General features: G+C 39.8%; 1 protein-coding gene and 1 long non-coding RNA gene across 11 annotated transcripts in view; one reads left to right on the top strand and one right to left on the bottom strand.

The window, feature by feature from the left end:
* Nucleotides 1-20,330, top strand: part of GRIA1 (glutamate ionotropic receptor AMPA type subunit 1) — a 318,865-nt gene that overhangs the window by 48,371 nt on the left and 250,164 nt on the right. The window lies entirely within an intron of this gene.
* LOC134737203 (uncharacterized) lies at nucleotides 1,936-18,431 on the bottom strand. The gene is made up of 3 exons (XR_010121852.1): nucleotides 18,211-18,431; nucleotides 16,775-16,846; nucleotides 1,936-2,980 (listed from the first exon to the last, which is right to left on the bottom strand). It is a non-coding gene; the product is annotated as an uncharacterized lncRNA (long non-coding RNA).

The raw sequence follows: 20,330 nt of genomic DNA, 5'->3' as shown, positions 1-20,330 counted from the left end.
AAAGATTTAAAGGAAGCAATGTGAAACAAAGACCACAAGATGAGTAGAGAGGCTGTCAAAGGTGGGGGGGTGTTTTTTTAATGTGTCTGCTTCTCCAGCGACTGGTAGCTCTGCCCTCATCCCACCTCCCACCACCCAAGGTCTGGCTATGCCTGAAGGTTCACCACATGAAGTAAGAATAGGTGGCTGTTAGTTCACAGGACACTCACACAGCTAAATGCTAGGAATCCCTCTGGGAGGTCTCCTGCAATCTTGGAGGTTTAGAATTTGTTCCGCTTGAACTTTCAGATTATGAGTCCCACTGCACAGCCACCCACCCACCCTTTTTGTGTGACACTTGTGTTAGCACAACATGTCCCTATTTCTCCCTCTAATTAGGTCTTTACCAATTGATTTAAAGGCCATGTTCAGTTTCCATAAGCAATCAGGTACATCCTACAGGTGCATGCATATGGTATCATTTGTCCTGATTCCCCTGGATGGTTATGATTGTGATCTTCTCCTAAACCTCAAAACTACCTTACCTGTAACCTATACTAAATATCTTAATCCTAGCATGTGTAATCCCAATGAAGTCCTTCCTCTTGAAACCTACTCTTGGTTCTGTTCTTGAATTATTTTCTGTCAATATCTTCCTTGGAATGACACTGCCTGGATTTGTGAACTAATCAAACCTCATGAAGGGGTAACTAGCTGGCCAGGGCTGAGAGAATGATTAAATTAGGTCACTGTTTCCTAAACACAACCCTTCTCCTATCTTCATGTGTTTATCATATCTGTGCATTTACTTATATTTTGCTTTAACAAATATATTTTAATTAAAGTTATTTAAAAAGGAAACATATCAACTATTGCAAATAGAAAAACCAGTATCACTATTCATAGGTGGAAGCTATAAAAATATAACAAAGCATTGTCATTATATTCTAGCCATATGCCATTGCATTCATAGGGTTCTGAGCCTAATTTTTGCCGCTTTTTGTTTAAAATAAAAAGGAAATGGCGAGGTATGGAGATTAATAATTTACCAAACAGATTTTCTTTTTCACTTAATAGCAGGAATAAAAGGAAATTTAAAATGGATGTGCATACACATTGTGAGTCTGTTGTTTGATGCCATTCTTACGTTGGGAAATTCCACTCACCATACCTGGGTTCTAGTCTTTACTGAACAATTAAATTGCTATATGGCTAGCTCACCTTCTTGTTCCTCAATTTGTACATATGTAGAATGAGGTTGGTGAGTTGAAATACAGAATTCCTTTAAACCCAAGTTTCTCAATGTTGTTCACGGGCAAGCTGCACCTGAATTTTCTGTGTAGGTATGCTTGTTGAAAAATGTTAATTTCTAAGCTCCATCCAAGATATTCTGAAAAAGAATTTCTGGAAATTTTTCCTGTTTTTATCACTTGTCCAGTTAACCATGGGGTATTATAAGATTCAAACCATCACCTTAAAGCCTGTATGATAAACTGAAGAGTAGAACTGAACTGTGAACAGGAATCAAGAGGTCTGGGTTTCAGCACCAACTTACAGTGTAAGCTTGCCCTCAGCTAACCACCCTCATTTCTCCATTTGAGCAGTAAGGTCACATTGGGAAGGTTCCAAGTCCCTTCCAATTCTACAAATACAGTGTTGGGTTGCTTTGTTCACAGTTTTCTCTGAAAATCTGTGTTGAGGCCAGGTGCTTGGTAAGATTGAAGGTAGAGATGGCCAAATGACAGCTGTGGTCTGTGGGGTGCATTGTCCCCTCTGGAAAGCCAGCCAGTGCACATGGAGATGAGCCAGTGCTGCCTCCGCCTGCCTTGCCTTAACAGCATATATCTTTCAGCAGGGCCAGCCTGCTCGGACAAGCATCTGCAGGAAGGCTTAGCGAGATCTCTTGCAAAGTCAGCTTAGGCCCTGCTGGAAAGACAAGAAGAAGGAAGACTTCTATGAATGCTAAGTGGGTAGAAAGGAAACTACAGCAGGTTCTGGCTTGGATTAACTCTTCATATCCTGGATGCCCTGGATTGAAATCTGAGTCTATGACATGTGTGTCTTTTTCAAACTGCCTCCTAATGAAACACATATATCCATCATCCAGAGACTAAAAACCAAGTTTCAACCTGAACTTCATGGCCCCCCAGAGCACTCCTAGCCTGTCCTCTCTGCCTCAACTCCCATTGTTGGCCAACTGGTTCATTGATCAACTGATTAGTTCATCACCAATTATTTTTGAAACAACCACTCTGGGCCAGACCCTATGTTAGTTACTGAGAATACACTCGTGACCAAGATAAACAAGGTCTCTTTTCTCATGAAATTTAAGGGAAAAAATGAACAAATAAATGGGACAATCACAGATGGGGGAAGGTGCTTTAGAGGGAAATAATAGGGTAAAGCGATAAAGACTAGGGGAGGCCTGTCAAAAGAGGGGACATATGAGACCTAAAAAAGGAGAAAAAGCCAGTCCTACAAATATTGTGGCAATGTTCCAGGTAAAGGGAAGAATCTGTACAAGCCTCTGAGGCAACAAAAGGCTTGAGTAGCTTTGGGAATTGAATGAAAGTTGGTGTGGCTGGAGCTAAGTAAGATAAACTAAGAGTGATATGAGATGATGTGGGAGAGGCAGACAGCATCCAAAACCTGCAAGACCCGGGAGATCACAATTCCCATTTCTAGGCTATACTCTTCAGCCTAACTATAATACATGTTTTCTTGAACATACCTCTACTTTCCCACTGCCTTCATTTTGCATGTGCCTCATGCTTTTGTCTGGCATAACTTGGCCCCTAATCACAGTATAAGCAAAGTCTTCCTCCATTCTTTCGTACCCAGCTCAAACATTACCTCCTTCACAGATCTTGTTCTAAATACCACATTTATGCTGAGTAGACATGAGCTTTTCCTTCTTCTGACCACTCAACTTCCCCTGAGCTTCATTTACTCTTCCTCTTTTGTTCTCATTCCCAAGATTAGCTTGCAGTCTAAAAGTTCCCTGTGGGAAGAGGAAAGGACCTAATGTTTGAAGGATACTTTATTTGTGCCAGGTGACATGCTAGGAGCTTCATATATCCCAGTTCACTCATAACTATAGTCTTGTAAATTAGGTGTTATTAGCCTCATTTTAGAGGTAAGAAACCAGTGTTAAATTACTCGGACTACAGCACAAAACTACATGATGCAGGTATTAACTCTAAATTCCCTTAATATACCTAGCATTGCCTCTTGCTCATCATTAGTACTAATTTCTCGAAGTGACTATACACTCTGGTGACTTCTAATCCTCATTTAAGACCAAGAAAAGGCCGGGCACTGTGGCTGACACCTGTAATCCCAGCACTTTGGGAGGTCGAAGCAGGCGGATCACGAGGTCAAGAGATTGAGACCATCCTGGCCAACATAGTGAAACCCCATCTCTATTAAAAATACAAAAATTTGCTGGACGTGGTGGCACACACCTGTAGTCTCAGCTGCTTGACAGGCTGAGGCAGGAGACTCACTTGAACATGGGAGGTGGAGGTTGCAGTGAACTGAGATCACGCCACTGCACACCAGCCTGGTGACAGAGCAAGACTCTGTTTCAAAAAAAAAAAAAAAGTGTTGCCAGGTGTGGGGCACATACCCAGAACTGTGCCCATTCATCCTGCAACTTGAACTTTGGGCATCACCTTGATCCCTGATACCTACTTCTCTTCATCCCAATCTGCTCTGTCCTTCTGGGCCAGCCTGTTCTTCCTGATGATAAGTAAGTATTGAACCTGAGTCTATTATACCCCAGGCCTCAGCTGAAGTGTCTATCCCAAAGTGTTTGATGTTCAGGAAGTAACTCTAACCAAACATTCCCCATCCAGAAGGATATCCAAAGACAAACTCATTGTCTATAACACCAAGAGATAGAACCCCTATAAGTCAAACTTCTATGCCTTCCCTACATTCTCCACTTTGTAGAGAGATACTCAAATCCTCTCTTTTCCTGTTCATTACTGAGCAGCTGTGGAATCAGCATGGATCACAATTCTGCCTTCCTTTTGAAGGAATAACATGCAAGCAGGAGTTGCCACATTGTGATCATGGACTTAACTTCAGATGTATAATAAATGACATCCCATGAGAATGACTTGACAGCAGCTGATGGCACTTGGCAAAGCATTCTTTATTTGCCATAGGGTGAAATTATCACTTTACTAAGAGTAAGTGTTTACAAGCAACTGGAGATCAGGAACTAGAGAAAACAATTCCATGTCCCAGATTGAAGGTTTACAGCAGGTATACAGTGGAGTGAACTAGCAATCACAGAGTCTAGTCTTTGCTCTGCCATTTGCTAGTTATGAAGCCTTGGCTAACTTCATTTCATTTTCTATGATTCATCTCATGATACCTCCTCCTAGAAGATTTCCTTAACCACTTCCTCTTCTTCCAGTCTGGCCAGGTGGCCCTCCTATGTCCTTCCATAGTGCCTTTTTTTTTTTTTCATTTATCACATTATATTATAGTAGTTATATAAACGCTTTCGTCTCTCACTAAATCATGTGAGTAAAGTATCGTGATTAAGAACAAGAATGTTATAATCATACAGATATGAGTTGGAGCCAGGGTTTGGCTGTCATCTAGCTATCCGATAAAAATACACTTCTCAGAGAGTTGTTATAAGGATTAAGCATACGTAAAGCAATTAGCCTAGAGTGTGGGTCATAGCTAGTAAATGTTTTGCCTTTTATTTTTGTCTTTATTCTATAGCCACAGTGGCTAACGCAATACCTGGCACACATGGTAGGAGGGTTGGTGATAGTAATGGAGATGTGATGGAGGTGGTGGTGATCCTGGTGATACCTGAGTGGAGGTAATGGTGGCAATGTTGGAATGGTGACAATGTTGTAATCCCAGTGGTAATATTATAATGGTGGCAGTCATGGTGGTGGTGGTGGTGGTGGTGGTGGTGGTGGTGGTGGTGGTGGTGGTGGTGGTGATGATGATAGTAGCAAATGAGGATCACAAAAATCAATAGCTAACATTTGTAGAGAGTTTACTATTATATATACAAGGCATGGTACTAAGTACTTGCATATATCTAATTTCATCCTTTTGACATCATTTAGATACAGCCAGTACTCCACATCTTTCAAGTGGGTGAACTGAGGTTTTAGATGTTGAGTAATTTCCTGAGATCATACATTTAATAAACTAAGACAAAGTCAGAATTTGATATAGGCCATATGATGTCATCATATATATGTAAAGTGCTCAACTGTTGGTTACTTGAATGAGGAAGGAAAGAAGGAAGGAAGAGAAGGAGTGAGTGAGAAAGGAATTTACTTGTTTTCTAATCTTAAGATTCCTTTTCTGAAAATAGAGATAATTCTAGCATTTATGGAAATCAAATGAGATTTTAAAAAGTTAAAGCTCTTTGAAAACCGTCAAGTCTTCTCTATGTACGAGGGCTAAACCATCAGAGGCAGCTTCATAATTATTCATTCATTCAATAGATGTTTGGTTTTCTGTTTTAGGCACTAGAATATAGTGGGCAAAACAAACTAAAGTGCCTGCCCTCAGTGAGCTTTCAGTCTAGTCTAGTGACAGAAAATAAGCAAACACCAGGTGAAATACATAGTCCTGTGGGAAAAAATAAAGCATGGAGGGGGTGAGGGAATATGTGTGTATGTTGGGGGTGGGGTCACTCTTTAAATAGGATGGTGAGGGAAGGCCTCTGATAAGGTGATATCTGAGCAGGGCCTGAAAAAGGTAAGCCAGGGATCCACGCAGAATCTGGGAAAAAAGTATTTTATATCCCACAGGGGAGTTTAAAAGTCAAATGAGGAATGATATCACTGTGATAAGAATGCTAGGAATGGGATTATGCAGGAACCCCAAGGCCTGCTGCCAGTGGAAAAATGCATAGTCGAGTCAGTCTTTTCCTTAGTAACCTCCCCTAGCGGGGTCTCTGAAGGCTCAGTCAAGGTGTGATGTCCTGGGGGAGATACTATTATCTGAAAGCATGGTTCCTCTGGCAACAGGCAATGGGTCTGAGGGAGATATCTTCTATTCTCCACTCAACCATCCATGAGCATGATGAAACTAGGCAGGTCATCTGTGCTCATGGCATCACTCTTTCCAGCTGGGAAAGACAAAGGAAAGTCAGGGAGGTTCTCCCCACATCAAGTGGAAAAGTCCTGCTCCACCAGGGTCTATAATAAGATGGTTTATTTAAGTCTATAATGACCTAAGATAAAGCTAATTTACTTTATTCAGATTTACAGACATTACCAAATTACATAGGATTGCAAGCACAGGAGAAGATAAAAGAAATTACCAACCAGACTGAAGAGCTTAGAGAAATAGGTAAATAGTCATGGGAAGATATTTAATTTAGATAAACCAAAGGCAAGATCTCTGGAAAATGCCAAGGTCAGGGAAAAGCCGAGAGGAAAAGATAGCTAGTCAGATGGAAGAGACATAGAAAGGATTCAGAAAATGATGTTGGTGATAGTGACTGTGGCCAGTATTATGATAAAGATAGAGGAAATGGGAAAGATATTACTGAAAAATACGGCTTCTCCTTAGAATCCCAAAAGAAATGGTACTGCTTTGTGGAAAGCAGTACCAGACTGGAGTCTGGGGTCTTGGTTCCAAGTCTGCTAGGAACTGCCTCTGCAACTTGGAAAAGCCTTTTGATTTTTTTCTAACCTTTAGCTTCCTCTTCTGTTATGACATATAATACGGTTCTAAGTCTAAATGTTTCTAGTTCTCTCGTGTTTAAGGAAGGCACCATGTGCTCTGAGGAGAGCCTGAATCCATCCCTGGTCCTCCTGGCTGACCTTAATGGAAACATTGAAAGATGGAGATTCATGACAAGTAGTCAAACGGAAAGGCATTCATCTTGGAGATGGATCAAGGGTCCAGGCTCATCGGAGACACTGAAAGAAGTTGAAAGGTTGCAAAATTGAGGGAGAACGACAGTTACGATAGTTCAGTATAACTGGGTTTTGCCAGAGGTTGTAGAAAACAGTTAAAGAGAAGATTGATTTGAAATGGTTGAGGGGTATGTACAATGCAGAAGGAGGGGTGAGTTAAATAAGACAAGTTATAGGCTGGATGTCTTCAGGGACGGGGGGATGTTTGGGTATCTTTAAGATGGCATGGCAGTCTGACATACAGGAATAGTTGTATCCGCTGCAAATCATAACCTTCTATGCATTTCAGGGTCGGCTTAAGGATATTTGCAAAGAATATACCGGAGGGAGAACATCAGACTTGTCCTAGTTGCTTGGGTCCTGGGTTAGTTCACCACTACAGCAATGTGGGAGCTAACTGCATGCTAAGCTTGGCATGCAGGGATTGGCAAACCTTTTCTATAAAAACCCAGATAGTAAATGTTTTAGATTTTGTGAGCCATACGGTCTCTGTCGCAATCACTCAACTTTGCTGCTGGAGAGCGAAGGCAGCAACTGATTGGTCCCTCTTATAATTGAAGCTCCTGAGATAGCATTCTCCTAAATGATAATATTTAAATGAAGGCCATAGCTGTATTACAATAAAACTTTATTTACAAACAAACATCTGAATTTGGCCCACACACCATAGTCGGCTGACCCCTGTTTAAGGCATGATGCCCCTGCCTATTAGCAAATATGTCCTCATCAGTGTCCTGAAATATGTTCAATTTTATGTGTAACTCCTCCCTGTTGGGAACAAAGTAAGGGCCAACAACTCTTTTCCAGTAGGTGTCCCAAAGAATATAATTACTAAGGCATGTGTCACTGGAAATGCATTCCAATATAACAAACATCTTAGGTACTTGTTCATTGATGTTTGAGGATGAATTTGCAGGAGAACATTAGATGTTCATATGATTGACCTATGTTGAAAGGAGACTTACTAAGGTAGAGGCAGGTTTTCACTTTCTCCAAGAAGGAAGAGTTGAAGAAGTCTCTTCAATCTAGAGGAATCATCATTGGGCAAACATCAGGGAAGAGATGGAGCAAAGTCAAATGGCTGGAAGTCACAAGGAGCTCTGTTATAGCTAGTTGTAATGCAGATTATGCACCTGGAGCTTTACGTTTTATAAAATTTTTTGGAAGGAAGGGCTTTGTTACCTTACTTATCAGAAGATGCAAAAGCCATTCCCATAGGTTCTCCATGAATGAAGGAATTCAATAATATTACTGATGATGATAATTTATGCTTACTATAATGTAATGGTCATTAGTACAGCAGCAGCCATTCACTGAGGCACTGTGCCGAGAGCTCCAAAGCATCATCTCAAGTCGTTCCAACAGTCATGGGAAGCAGGTATGGGGAACGTCTTACAGATGAAGAAATTGAGAGTCAGGTTTGATAATTGGCCCAAGGAAACACAGTTTATTATAAGTGCCAAAGTCCGGCCTCAAACTCAGCTCTGCTCCCACAGCTGACACTCCTAACCAACACATTGTCCTATTGCACAACTGCAGCATTCTTTCATCAGTGAGTATGTTAATGTGAAGAACCAGCACTTGGACCAGTGCCTTATAAGGATCCTTTGAAACCCAGATTTTATTGTGGTTGAAGGGCAGAGAGCTAAATCACCAAAATGTGTAAGTAGAGACAGACCAGAATGTAATCTCCATGAAAGCCATGTCCTTCTCTGTTTTTTAATTTTTTCACCATGTTATCCCTAGCATTTAGTTGTGTCTGATAAATATTTGAATAAATGAATCAATATGTGAACATTATTTGGGATTATTTTTTCTTTTTAATATCAAAAATCTCATAACCATCTAGGCCAAGCTTAACCCGTGGGCCTCAGACCGCATGCAGCCCAACACAGCTTTGAATGAGGCCCAACACAAATTTGTAAACTTTCGTAAAACATTATGAGACTTTTCGAGTGATTTTTTTTTTTTTTTTAGCTCATCAGCTATTGTTAGTGTTAGTGTATGTGATGTGTGGCCCAAGACAATGCTGCTTCTTTCAATGCAGCCCAGAGAAGCCAAAAGATTGGATACCCCTGATCTAGGCTGTCTCAATGATTATGTCTCCTATTTCTCTCTCTTTTAACCACATAGTTCAATACCCTGGACACAGTAGGCACTTAAGGAATATTTGCTAAGGATGGGGCATGATAGCTGACCCTTAATATATAAAGTACTACATAGCTACAGTAATCAACAACCTTCTACCCTTTCTAGCTCCTGTGACAGATGCAACTACTTCTTATTCCCCATATGGGAGTTGTAACTCAACACTTCTCTCTCCTATTTATGGATGAAGATTGGAAAATAAATTAGAAAGGGAGAAGCTAAAATATCCTCTGATTTATAATCAGTACCTTGGTTGAAACTTTCATGACTATATTAGTAATGGCTAGTTACTTGTAACAGTTTAGAGCCATTAATAAAAGACCTTGTGGAACTTTTATGTGGCTCCATGTGGCAGAGCTCAAACCTGTGGAAGAACCTGGAGTAATTAGCTGGAAGGATGTTATCACAGTTAGCACCATCCAAAGAGTGAATCCACTGCAGAGTGAACTAATGAGCCCTGGTCTCAGAGACACTGAATCAGAGGTGACCAGGAGTCAGGTATAGAGGGGCTATACTAGGTATAGGTCAGATATAATTATCACTAAAGCCCCTTTAAAATATAAACTTCCTGGATTTTTGACATACCCCGTGTCTCCATTTATTATGACATTGTCTTTTGGTAAATGAACCCCTTTTCATAAAAAAAAAATTTTGTTGAAATATAATATATATCACTTGCATGAATTTTTACTCCTCCTTGAGCAGGCTGAGCCTGGTTGGTAATGTTAGCAGGATCTCAGTCTATGGCAGACATACGGACTCTTCCTTTGCTTTTAAGGTGCAGTGATTTCAACTAACAGAATTCATGCTATATTAGACCACATAAGCTCATGTCCTGGAAAGACAGCCACCTTGGCAACCAGTTCATAAAAATTAGCTCAGCACTTTCTCATGAGCTCTGCATGGTCCTGGGATGGCCTGAGGTGGGTCCCAGCAATATGTATTTTTTTAAAATCTCAATTGTGAAACACAGTCCTGAAATAGAACCTCATCATTTGGGGTCTGCAAGGTGAATGGTGTTGTACCATTGTATTCACAAGTAAACTGAAACCCAGAGACTAAATGTCTCTGTGGTCAGAGGTACAGTGGTAGTTAGGGGCAGATTTGGGACTAAAATTCATGTTAGTTTTCTCTAGATACAGAAATATTTCAATCAGGCCAATTTTTATACAAAACTAACTTCAGGACTGATGGTTTAGCCAGTTGTTGGTCGGTTATATGTGTAGGTTTGTGTGTAATTGTTATAAAGAGCAGTATCCTTTCAAATTACATGAGGGATACATGTTTATCATGGGAAACTATAAAATGTAAGAAAAAGGGGAATAGAATCAAAGTATTTATCATTGCACAACTCTGAGATAACCCTCTTATTATGTTGCTATATGTCCCTTTAGACCTGCTATTCATATGTTGGGTTTTTTATTATTTTCTAAGACTGGGATTATGGTGTATGCACAGTTTTTCATTCTTCACTGTTATTATATTATGAGCATCTTTCATGTTAATAAATAGGCATTCACACTAGCTCTTAAATAGCTGTGTCGAATTCCTTGATGTAATATATCATAATGTGTTCAACAGAGTCTTTATTGGATGTTTAGAATGTCTGTGTATTTTAAAAACAACAAACTTGAGTAAATACTATACAATTTCTAAAGTTCAGAAGTGAGATATTTAGGTAGCAAACAGCTCTGATGAACTTAAAGAGTTAACAGTCAGCTAACCAGAAAATGAGCTCCCCCTCCTTTCAACCAGGTTAAAACCTGGTTCCCTCAGCCAGGCTGGATAATTGAGGTGGTACACATTAATGATCCCTGTTCTCATCATTGTTCAGTGCCAGGCATGGCCAACACTTTGAAATATTAGTAATCAGACTCACTGAGTTTATTTTCAGGTTTGAAACAGAGCTCTGCACAATACTTTATTACCTGTGGATCCTTGAGACTTCTCTGCCACCTCCAAGAGCAGAAGCAAGGGCTTCTGAGGTTAACAGTCACCACTGGATTTTAATCAGGAAAAAGAAAGCCATAAATTTAAACTCTGAAAAACTCAATACCCACCCAGAAACAGCAACAAAATCAGATCGGAGCCTGGAAGAAAGGTCCTCTAGACTTGAGAAAGTTCAGGGTGAAATTGAGTTTATTGTGGGTCTGAGATCAGAAAGTAAAAGTTCTAAAGAGCTCAAGGCAACAACATACACCAAGTGGGCAAAAATGGCCAAAGAATGGACTGTGGTATTTTCTGGGAAAGAAAATGATTTCCCCTCCCTTTTCAAAAATTTTCCAGGAAACTAATTGTCAGGCAACCCACTTGTAGAATGGAAGCATCTCTCAAAGTGATCTAGAAATTCCAAGATTTTTTTCTACTGTTATGATGTCCAGGGGAGACAGAAGCATGGCTTGTATAGTGGACTAAGGTCGCATTCTAAAACTGGCTTCATTCCCTTTATGTGGGACTAAGAAAATTATATTATCCATCTAGACATTTGTCCTCCATCTATTAAATAAGAAGTAGAGAGGCATTACATTACTCATCAAGAATTCCAGTTCTATCACTTACTATCTGTATGAAATTGGATCATCTCTTTAATCTCTTTGAGTCTCAATTTCCAGTCTTTAAAATAGAGATGAAAATATGTTCCTTAGAAGATTGCACTGAATATTAAAATACAATGAGCTATAGAGAAAGCTTAGGCTAGGATCTGTGACATGGTTGGTGTTTAATAATTGCAGGATTTGGCAGGTGCTTTTTTTTTTTTCCTTTCCAGCTCCAAATTATTCTGTGTCAGGTGTTAGGGGGATATAGATATGCTAAGATATGTTCATTTCCCACCAGGGAGTCAGAGTCCACTGGGGGGTAAAGACGTGTACACACAGCTGTCCTAGAAGATCAAGAAGTAGAGAGCTGTGTCGTGAAGGCTCTCCAGGGGTGAATGGGTGAGGCTAACAGTAGAGGCAGGCATTGGGGTGGGCTTTAAAAGATGAAAAAAAAAAATTAAGGCAGGGTAGGAGCAGAAGCACTCAGATAAGGAAATAAATGGCACAACTGGTTGGATGAATTGTTACTATTATTGCTTGAGCACCTTTAATAGGTACAATTGTTAAGGTAAAGGAAAAAAAACATTTGCAACTAAAACCAAATCAACTACTGCTAGAAAATTTAAAATCTTCCTTCAATATCAAGGTAGAAAAAGCTTAGCATCTTCATTTTGCTATTAACATTCTGACCTTGGACAAATAACTTTACCTGTTCCTCAGCTAAAATGAGGATGTAAATCCTAACCTGTCTATCTTAATAGGATGTTGTGAGAATTAACTGAAATAATGTACAGTCTGCCTCACAATCATCCTGAGGGCTTGAGAAAGCACAAATTGCCAGATCCCACCCCCCAGAGGTTGTGATTCAGTAGGTCTGGGGTTGGACCCAAGAATTTATATTCTTAACAAGCTCTCAAGTGATGCTGATATAGCTGGTCTGGGGATCACAGTAAGAAAACCACTGCTTTAGGTCAATGCAGTTTTTTTTTTTTAAAGCCATTATTCATAACTGGCTCAAGAGTCATGTAAGTGTTGATTATGTTTCATTATGTTTCTAGACCCTTAATAGACTACTCAGGATATGCACAAATAGAAGACATAATATTTTCTGTAGCATTCCCTACACCAAATCAGCCTTGCTCAGTCATGCATAGTTAATGTATGTGTTGATTTTATTTGTCTTCATGTGGCTTCTAGTCTCACTAGAGAGACATACATTTATTTGAATGTTGTAGAATGATATTATTCATTGGAATAAAATTGGATCTTTTCACAATTTTTTTTGTTTGTTTGTTTCTTAGTGAGCAGGCCTATGATTCCTAAAGGACTTTTTATTTCATTTCATTTTAACCTTTGATAGAAACTACATCTTTCATGTGACCACTCTCCATTTTTCTGCTCATATGACCACATTTCCCAGTAGTCTTTAAAGGCTCCAGTTTGGATGGGATTTCGATTAATGGAAGAGAACAGATATCTGTGTAAATAGAGCCAGATGTCTCTTGCAATATCTGAAATGAACTGCCACAACCATCAGAACTGTAGATCACCTTCAGAAGGCTCCTTCTCCCAGGAGTAGTCTTTGCATTATTCATAACCCTTTTGCTGTAGTACATTCTTGTCTCATGAAGATTACAGCCAATCACTATGCTTTCATAGCCCATCATCCTCCCTGAACCCCTGCTTCCATGCTGTGTCATAGCCTTGGCACTCTGTTCTTTGAACTTCTTTGGGGAGTATTGTTTTCCAGGACCTAGCTTCAGTTATGCCAAGAGTGATTCCTTTCTGTGCTCATGATACATTGTAAAGTATATGGTTCCTTTTTCAAAGGGAAAATACTATAGTCACTCTAATTCCTTCAAGAAAGAAGGCAGAGAAAGCTCCCCCTCATCCTCTCCAAAGCAGTCACATGCTCTATTCAGAATGAATCATCACTTTGGAATTGTCTGCCAGTGTTTTGTGGGGTGAGGCTCAGACTCTTTCTACGGGTAGATCTGTAGGCCTGTTTTCTCTGCACCAGAGGTCCCAAACTGGTGTTCTGTGGATTGTATCCAGTGATTTTATGTGTAGCATAGCTTTTTAAGAGGAAGAGAGAAGAAAATTGACTTTGCGATCAGCATTATAAAAAAACATCATGAGACATTGCATAGAAATTTGGATTTTCAGCAAAAAAAAAAAAAGAAGGTTTGGCAGTACTGGACTCCCATCTTTAAGGGTAACAGCTAAATGCTGGCCACCTCCTGTGAGAACTCATATTCTCCAGTTTGCTGCTGTCCATACCAGCTTGTGTGACTCCTTTACATTACCTGCTTGACTCCTAAAGGTATTTCAATTAGTGGCCTGTTTTTGCTCTTTTTGGCAAGTTCACAGACTTACAGAGTTTGGAAGCTAAAGAAGTCCCTGAGAACAAGGATTTTCTAATGTTACTTCACATTAAATTCACTTATACCCTATAACCAGGCTGCATCCAGTACCAATTAAATAAGAATCTCTGGGGAGGACCAAGCTGTCAGGCTTTTTTTTAATTCCCCAGATGATTCCAGTATACAGATCAGTTCATCTAAGAACCAGTACCTTAGAAGAATACTACTCAGAATTTATTGTGCATACAAATCACCTGGAGATTTGTTAAAATGCAGATTCTGTGGGGGTGGGGTCTAAGGATTAGCATTTCTTACAAGCCAATGCTTCTGGTCCCCCAATCATATTTTGCATAGCAAAGCCTAAGAGATCTTCTAGTCTGTCCTTTTTCATAAGTTCAAAGAGATGTCAAAATGAAGCTTTCCTTGTTAAGTATCTAAGCTTAGGATGAATTATTTATTTATTTCTTCAACTTTTCTTTTCCAAACAACCTTTTTTTGTAGAAACAGGGTCTTGCTACATTGTCCTGGCTGGTCTCAAACTCTTGGCCTCAAGCAATACTCCCACCTTAGCCTCCCAAAGTGCTGGGATTACAGGCATGAGTCACTGCATCTGGCCAGAGTTTACTTTTAAAAGCATAAATGACAGTGGTGTCAAGGATATTCCTGTAGAAAGTAGTTTTTCCTCTTATTTATTTACATTCCAACATTCCTTCTTAACTAAAAGAAAGAAGTGGGTCTTCAGCCAAAAGAACATTATTTCACCCTGGTGATGCTCATGGGATTCCCATTTTTATGATGGTAGATGTGTTAGTGGTGATGAATCCATACAGGTCTGCAGCAACCTCAATTCTTGCCTCCTCAAAAGAAAGAATTTGAATGAGAGGCATAAGACAGAGTGAAACACACGCAGGTTTCAGAGCAGGAGTGAAAGTTTATTAAAAAGCTTTAGAACAGGAATGAAAGAAAGTAAAGTACACTTGGAAGAGGGACAACGGGGAGACTTGAGAGATCAAGTGCATGGTTTGACCTCTGACTTGGGGTTTTATGTGCTGGTGTGCTTCAGGGGTCTTACATTACTTCTCCACTGATTCTTCCATTGGGATGGACTGTTCAGATGCACAGTGGCCTGTTAGTGCTTGTGAGGAGCCGCGTGCACAGTGTGTTTACTGAAGTTGTATCCATGCTCACGTGAGGCATTCTTCCCTTACCAGTGTTCCTAGAAGGTCATATGCCAGTTAAACTCCACCATTTTTCCTCTTAGTGTGCATCCTTGAGCTCATTCACCCAACTTCTGAGATATTGGGAAAATGCGATCACCAGTTTCAGGTTTTTCTATCCATTGGGAAACTGCCTTTCCCTGGCACTGGCTGCAACCAATTATTATTTTAGAGAGACAGTTTAATAATCGCCTATCGTCTGATGGTTGCCTGACATTTCTTGTGGTGGCGGGGGAGACTCTCTCCTGCCCTGCTCATGTCTCACTACTGTAATAAATGGGGTGCAGATTAGAAAATAGGTCCTTACCCACCCCCTTCCTCACCCAGTTATTGCTCAAGATCACACAATTATGAAATAGAAGTGCTGATACATAAAGAAAAATAGTTCCAGTTGTCTTTATAAGTGGTTCAAAACTCTGTGAGTTTCTTTGATGGGTTGAGTTCTAAGTCATGTGGCAGCCTCTCTTTTCAGATGAGAATGAGGCAGTCAGCCAGGTCTAATTGCCTACTTATATGAGTGGACTGAGTAGGGAACTCTCTCAATAGTTTAATTTGAGGTCTGCAATTGGAGCGTTGATGCTGAAACATTTCTCAGGACCAGAAATTTCCTTTCAGGCTAGCCACTTCTCTGAGCTGAAAATGCTGTCATGGTGAATTAATTCTTCTAGATCCATGTTTTTTAAGTATATTATCAAAGGACTATGTGTATCAGAATCCCTTGAGACTCTAGTTAATGACTGTCCAGGTCCCACTCCCAGAGATTCCTAGTCAGTAAATCTGGGGTGGGGCCCAGGAAGTGGTTTTTTATTGTTGTGGCTGTTTTGTTTTGTTTTTGAGATGGAGTCTTGCTCTGTTGCCCAGGCTGGAATGCAGTGGCGTGATCTTGGCTCACTGCAACCTCTGCCTCCCAGGTTCAAGCGATTCTCCTGCCTCAGCCTCACAAGTAGCTGGGATTACAGGTGCCCACCAGCACGCCAGGCTAATTTTTATATTTTTAGTAGAGACGGGGTTCCCCCATGTTGGCCAGGCTGGTCTCAAACTCCTGACCTCATATGATCTGCCCACCTCAGCCTCCCAAAGTGCTGGAATTACAGGCATAAACCACTGCACCTGGCCAGGAAGTGGCATTTTTAAGAAAACTCATCCAAGTGATTTTGATGCAGGTAGTAGGCCAGATGTAGAGAAATATGATATAAAGGTAAATGTCCTTTCTTCCCTGTCTGCTAGTGTAATGACCATTTTCTCCTGAATCAAATACTGCAGCCTTGGAACTAGGTAAAACCAGGGTTGTGCCATACTTCTACTCAGCTCAGAAGGAGGCTCTCCATTTGAGAACACATGGGTCCCTTTTGCTGCTAGGACATGCAGCTTGGAACCTCTGGTTCTCAGTGATGTTGGCATTTTCTTAGCATACAGCAGCCTGGAATTTGTCCTAATGTACATGTCACAGGAGGATATGAAATAGAGTAAACTTTTTTTTTTTCTAGACTTTAGATTTTGAGGTCTCACTACAGCAGTGTTTTGCAACTTTTTAAAAAAGAACCAATAATGATCTCTTTGGATGATCATAAAAGCCTCACACTCTGCTGTCCCATACTAGATTCTGATATACCTACCTTTGAAGGATGTCCACCATTGAGTGTCACTTACATACAGGGAGCAAATTCCATTTCATTTTTCGTAGGAATCTATCAATGAAGAGAAATTTGAAGCACGTTATTTTAGGAAATTTGTACCATAAAAACAATAGGTATACATAAATATTTTATCATTTATAATGTTTCAACTTTGAATATGTTTTGGACACTGCTCCTGCTGCACTGGAAAAATGTTGTAATAGATTGTTACATAACCACTTCTCCTGGCAGGTATTTTCCCCCTTCCTTGTTCCACTGAGACTCGCTTGCAACGCAAAGACCAGGGCCTCATGGAAGAAGGCAGCTGGGCACAAGCCTGTTGCCATGGAAAGCTTAGGGCAGGAAGCGATTGATTGGTCTCTGCATGCAGAGACTGATCTAGAAGGCTTCAGTGTGTCTGAATGGGCCTGTCTGGGTTGGAATTTCAGCCAGTCTGACAGACTGCTAAAGGAGACTCAGGTGTACACTTCAGCAACTTGATAACTCTTCCCCAGCTGAAAGTCGAATCATTTGATCCAACGGGAAAGAAGCTAAAATTGCCCTGACAGCTAAAGAGCGATCTGACCTTTGTGATCAGGAGGAAAATTTCTTGTGATACAGAAAGTGAAAGGAGAAACTGGAACGATGGTATTGATGATGAAGGCATTTAGACCAGCAGGCACTGCCATTAATTAAGAGATTGCACTGTGTCAGGCACGTGCTTTATCCTATCGAACCTTCATGCCAAACTTGGGATGCTTAGGTATCATTGTTTTTCATTTTCCATTAAGAACTTGAGGATTAAAGCTGTTAATCTATCTGTTCATGGTGAAATGAGTAGTATGTGGCCTGGGTTTGAACCTTTGTTATAGCTGCAATTTTTTCAGAGCTTTTAATTGTTGAACTACACTGTGTTTCTGGGGCTGTTCTTGATCTTTGCACAGTGTGGGGGCTACAGCTGGTACTTTTAGGAATTCAACTATTCTCTCATTTAGTTATGGCCAAGAAAGGAGAGGTTCAGAGATCAGTTGGTTCCTCAAAATGTCACTCTTCCCTGCAGCTGACTTAATGTGTCTCCTAGCTCTCAGTCCTGTGCTCCAGCAAGATCCGGAAGCTAAATATTCCCTGAAGCCTTTATCGTCTATTGGGAATACATTACAGAGTCACCGGGAGTTTTTCCAAGGCAATAAGTCTCATTTTTCTTATTAGTTTGGATCCCCTGAACGCTTAAGGTAGTATCTCAAATGCAGTTAAGTGTTCAACCAATATTTGTTGCAAGAATAAACATTACTAGTAAGATATGTGATCTTGGAGACAATCTTTTATGTTCTTAGTCTCTAGTTTTCCTATTTTTGAAATAAGCAGGTGTGTTCTAGATATTTCGAAAGGCCCTTCCACTTTAAAACTTATTTAACTCTAGAGCAAGGATCCCTCACCTGAAGTCTGAAGATTGGTCCATGTACTCTCTGTAACCCTACATGAAATGCTTTAAAACTTCGTTTACAGTTATGTGTCCATTAACTACTGGAATACATTCAGAGAAATGTGTCATTAGACAATTTCACCATTGCATGAATATAACAGAGTGTTACTTACACAAATCTAAATGGTGTAGCCTACTACACACCTAGGCCATATTGTATGGTACAGACTATAGCTCCTAGACTACAAACCTGTGCAGCATGTTACTGTACTGAATACTGAGGCAAGTGTAACACAATGGTAAGTATTTGTGTATCTAAATATATCTAAACATAGTAAAGGTACAGTAAAAATATAATATAAAAGATGAAAACTAGTACACCTGTATAAGGCACTTACCATGAATGGAGGTTGCAGAACTGGACGTTGCTCTGGTGAGTCAGTGAGTGAATGATGAATGAATGTGAAGGCCTAGGACATTACTGTGCACTACTATAGAGTTTATAAACACTCCACAGTTAGGCTACACTAAATTTATTTAAAAGTCTATTTTTATTTCATTTTATTTTTGAAACGGAGTCTCGCTCTTGTCGCCCAGGCTGGAGTGCAATGGCAAGATCTTGGCTCACTGCAACCTCCACCCCCCAGGTTCAAGTGATTCTCCTGCCTCAGCTTCCCAAGTAGCTGGGATTACAGGCACCTGCCCCCATGTCTGGCTAATTTCTTTAACAATAAAGTGAACTTGGCTTACTGTAATTTTTTACTTTACAAACTTTTAAATGTTTTAACTTTTTGACTCTTGTAGTAACAGCTTAAAACACAAACACATTGTACAACTATACAACATTATTTTCCTTATATCCCTATGCCATAAGCTTTTCTTTTTCTATTTCTAACTTTTTGTTACTTTTTAAACTTTTTGGTTAGAAAAAGTTTAAAGGGTAAAGACACAAACTAGAGAATGTATATCTTTAAACTTTAAACATTTAAGAAGTCAAGATATTAAGACACAGACACATGCATTAGCCTAGGCCTACACTGGATCAGGATCATCAACATCACCGTCTTTCTTCCACCTCCACACCTTGTCCCACCGAAAGGCCTTCAGTGGCAGTAGCACGCATGGAGCTGTCACCGCCTATAATAATGCCTTCTTCTGGAATACCTCCTGAAGGACTTGCCTGAGGCTATTTTACAGTTATCTTTTTTTATAAGTAGACAGAGTGCACTGTAAAATAACAACATATACAGTAAATATATAAACCAGTAACATAACTGCTTATTATCAAGTACTATGTACTGTACAGACTGTATGTGTTATACTCTTATATACAACCACAGCACAGGAGGTTTGTTTAAACCAGCATCACCACAAACACATTAGTAATGCATTGTGCTACATTACCATGGCCAAGATATCACTAGACGATAGGAATTTTTCAGCCTCATTACAATCTTATGGGACCACCATCATATAAGCAGGTCATTGTTAACCAAAACATCATTACGTGGTGCATGACTATATTTTGGTATAATTTACATATAGTAAAATTCACTCCTTTTATACAGTTCTATCAATTTTGACAAACTTACATAGTCATTTAACCACCATTATAATCAATATATAAAAAATTTTAATTATCCCAAAAAGTTTTTTTAAGCACATTTATAGGCAGTTTTCTCCCCTGCAACCCCAGACCCTGGAACCACTGATTTGTTTTCTGTTTCTATAATTTTTTTCTTTTCCAGAATGTCATCTACATGGAGTTCTGCAGGATGTAGCCTTTGCATTCTGGCTTCTTTCACTTAGATTCATTTTGAGATCCATTCACATTGTTGTGTGTATTAGTAGCTTGTTCCTTTTTATTGCTGAGCAAATTTTTCATTGTATGTGTGTACCATAATTTGTTTATTCATTCCCCAGCTGATGAACATTTAGTCTGTATTCAATTTGGGGCATTTATAATGAAGCTGTTATAAATATTCATACATAGTTTTTTATGTGAACATATTGCTTAATTTCTCTTGTGTAAATATTATGGGGAGTGGGCTTATGTAGAATTGAGAAGTATACATTAATGTATCTATAATTTTTTTTCTAGGAAGACAGTACATAGCTTTTGTCGGATTCCCA

This window comes from Symphalangus syndactylus, chromosome 7, assembly GCF_028878055.3.
Source record: "Symphalangus syndactylus isolate Jambi chromosome 7, NHGRI_mSymSyn1-v2.1_pri, whole genome shotgun sequence".
NCBI lineage: Eukaryota > Metazoa > Chordata > Mammalia > Primates > Hylobatidae > Symphalangus > Symphalangus syndactylus.
This window is presented reverse-complemented; position numbering and strand designations above follow the sequence as displayed.